We start from the raw sequence: 3,461 nt of genomic DNA, 5'->3' as shown, positions 1-3,461 counted from the left end.
GGGGTGTTTCTACATCCATTGGACTGACCCCCTCCTGAGACGCACAGACGGTAGACAGTTCGGCAAAATCGAGGCCCTCCATGAGCTCCAGAGGCTGGGGATCCCCGAGACTCATTTGGACATCCATCGCACCGCATGTTGTTTCGTCCTGAGGGACCGGGGTCTGAGGTCTTGGAGAGTAACCGCAGTCAGAGGGTTCCGGAGTGTATACAAAATCTGGGGAATAGAACCAGGGGTGATCCCGGGTTTGAAGAGGCCTGTAGAGCCTGTCGACGTCCGCAGCTTTCGGGTAAGACATTCTCTTTAATTTTAAACCATGAATGAATTGTTGCGCCTTTTATCCTATCTCTTCACTACGTCACGACACACCGCCCTCTTAGAAGAGAGTAGCCCCTGAGCCGTCAGACCCCCCTCCAAAACCCCACACGTCGTCTGTTTTATCATCGTCGTCGTCATTCAAGGGGGATATATAATCCATAATCCAGCATATTCTCCTTCTAACCAAATCCAGTTGCGAACATTTGGTCAAGATGTCAAAACCATCATTTATACAGTTTATGACCTCTTTCAAGAACGGCCAGCCCACGGCGTCAAACATAATTTCAGTAACCTGTTTTTCTGGATCCTCCACACCCCCTTCAATAGGGTTTGTAATCAGGGTACTGCTAAACAAAACCTTACGATCTGTAGTTAGAGATAGACTCTTCACCACTCTACCGTATTTCTGCAAGCTTTCCCATTCACACCTTTCAAAACCCTGAGTCGGAGACTCCATTTCGCATTCTCTTGGACCCTCTTGCAAGCCTTCTAGAGTCTTATCCACAAGCCCCAGATCTCTCCAGGCCATCACCTTCAACCAGTCCTCATAAGAGTATTCAATTACCGTCTCAAAAGGTTCCAACGTACCCTCCTTCTCTCCCAAAGCAAAAAGCTCCACTCCAACATAGCTGGGATCCCTTTTAAAGCGGTAACCCCGTCGAGACCCCCAGAACAACACCCAGGAGCGTTCAATCTTCAAAATGGTGAGTACAGGAACCCTTGCCCGGGATTGTTTCTTGCGGGGTTTCATGTTGATGTCGCTGGACATGTTGAAGAAGCGGGATGTTTCTGATGCTGAGAATTAAAGAGGTATTGCCTAAAAGCAGCGCGGGTTCTTAAATAGAGAGGAGAGTTTCGGGGCGTTGCCTTCAGAGGGGTGGGGGTATTTATGGGTGGCCTTGATGTTCAGGGTTTTATGGGTGTACACTTTCTGACGGATATGACGTAGGAATAATTAAGGAAATAACTCTACCTAAAATCACGCCCCCCAATTATGACGTAGGAATATTAATAAGCTTAGGGCATACGTCATAACAAAATAGGCCGCGCCCAAAAAACCCTACTATCTACTCTTATGTAGTTGAAGGCGCAGTATAGCTCTGATAGTCTGGTGGTCTTTTAATTAAAATCTGATGATGATGATGATGATGATGATGATGATGATGATGATGATGTTGTTGTTGTTGTTCTTGTTGTTCTTGTTGTCGTCGTAGTCGCCGTCATTATTATTGTTAAAGTAAAGCAGTAGTTAGATTTGTTGCTACCGTAAGGTGTAGAAGGCACAATAGCTCTGTGATTGTCTGATGGTGGCACAAGACGAGCAGCAGGTGTTTGAACAAGCCATTGAGCATCACCTTGTTGGGGTAAGTGTAAGTCTTGTCATAGCTCAGGGCATTCTTCCTTTGAAAGAGTTTCCAAAGTGTCCTGATGTGCCCTTGAGCAATGCAATATAGGTCAGTGAAAATAGAAACCTTTATCTCACAGGCAGGCCCACGGGAAACGCCTGTGCGCGTTTTACCAGCCTGCTTCGATGGGAGCCATTCGAAACCCCAGGATGGGTTGGTTTCAGTAGTGTAGTGGCTATCATGTTCGCCTCACACGCGAAAAGTCCCTGGTTCGAAACTGGGCGGAAACAACCCGCGGTGCACTGTGCCGTGTTACCCGTCCCCCATCTCTCTGCCCCAAGGGTGGCTGTCGTTTTCTCTTCCTCGGAGTGGCAAGAAATCCTGACCTTGAGAACAAACGATCGCAGAAGGGTAGCTTTGCGAGGCGCTGGAACTGACACTTTTAAAATCGATACATGTTGTTGCTGTTACAATACGACCGTAGCAGGATCGGCGACATTGCTGTTACTCTTATGTAGTTGAAGGCGCAGTATAGCTCTGATAGTCTGGTGGTGACGGAAGACCACCAGCCGTTTGAACAAGCCATTCAGCATCACCTTGTTGGGCTAAGTGCAGGCACTGTCAGAGCGCAGGGCGTCCTGCCTTTGAAAGAGTTTCCAAAGTGTCCTGATGTGCCCTTGAGCAATGCAAAATAGGTCAGTGAAATTAGAGACCTTTATCTCACAGGCTGGCCCACGGGAAACGCCTGTGCGCGTTTTACCAGCCTGCTTCGATGGGAGCCATTCGAAACGCCAGGACGGGTCGGTTTTACCAGCAGTCTCCAACGGTAACCGTTCTAAGCAAGAGGTGACGGTGTCAGTTTCCGAAGTGTAGCGGTTTTCACGTTCGCCTAACGCACGAAAGGTCCCCGGTTTGAAACCGGGCGGAAACAGCCTGCTCTGGGCCGGCCCTTTTCGTCCTGCTTGCCCTCGTGGTTCCCCGGAGGCGGTAGGTGGCTTTTCTTCATTGGAGTGCCCGAAATTGGTGCACTCAAAGCGTCCGTCAATCGACAGGTTGAAATTGTAAATGCTGGTGTAGCCACTTTTAATTAAAATCTGATGATGATGTTATTGTTGTTGTTGTTGTTGTTCTTGTTGTCGTCGTGGTCGCCGTCATTATTATTGTTAAAGTAAAGCTACCGTAAGGTGTAGAAGGCACAATAGCTCTGTGATTGTCTGATGGTGGCACAAGACAAGCAGCAGCTGTTTGAACAAGCCATTGAGCATCACCTTGTTGGGGTAAGTGTAAGTCTTGTCATAGCTCAGGGCGTTCTTCCTTTGAAAGAGTTTCCAAAGTGTCCTGATGTGCCCTTGAGCAATGCAAAATAGGTCAGTGAAAATAGAAACCTTTATCTCACAGGCTGGCCCACGGGAAACGCCTGTGTGCGTTTTACCAGCCGGCTTCGATAGGAGTTATTCGAAACACCAGGACGGGTCGGTTTCCGTAGTGTAGTGGCTATCACGTTCGCCTCACACGCGAAAGGTCCCTGGTTCGAAACCAGGCGGAAACAACCCGCGGTGCACGTGTGCTAGTGCTGTGTTACCTGTCCCTGTAACGCGGCCGGCCATCGTTTTCTCTTCCTCGGAGTGTCAAGAAAGCCTGACCTAGAGAACAAACGATCACAGAAGGGTAGCTTTGCGAGGCGCTGGAACTGACACTTTTAAAATCGATACATGTTGTTGCTGTTACAATACGACCGTAGCAGGATCGGCGACATTGCTGTTACTCTTATGAGTAGATAGTTGGGTTTTTTGGGCG

General features: G+C 48.5%; 1 non-coding gene across 1 annotated transcript; it reads left to right on the top strand.

Moving 5' to 3' along the window:
• Positions 1–3,140: 3,140 nt before the first annotated feature.
• Positions 3,141–3,213, top strand: trnav-cac (transfer RNA valine (anticodon CAC)). The gene has a single exon. It is a non-coding gene; the product is annotated as a tRNA-Val (tRNA).
• Positions 3,214–3,461: the final 248 nt, after the last annotated feature.

Source organism: Amia ocellicauda, chromosome 11, assembly GCF_036373705.1.
Source record: "Amia ocellicauda isolate fAmiCal2 chromosome 11, fAmiCal2.hap1, whole genome shotgun sequence".
Lineage (NCBI taxonomy): Eukaryota > Metazoa > Chordata > Actinopteri > Amiiformes > Amiidae > Amia > Amia ocellicauda.
Note: the sequence above shows the minus strand (reverse complement) of the source record. Positions and strands in the feature narration are given on the sequence as shown.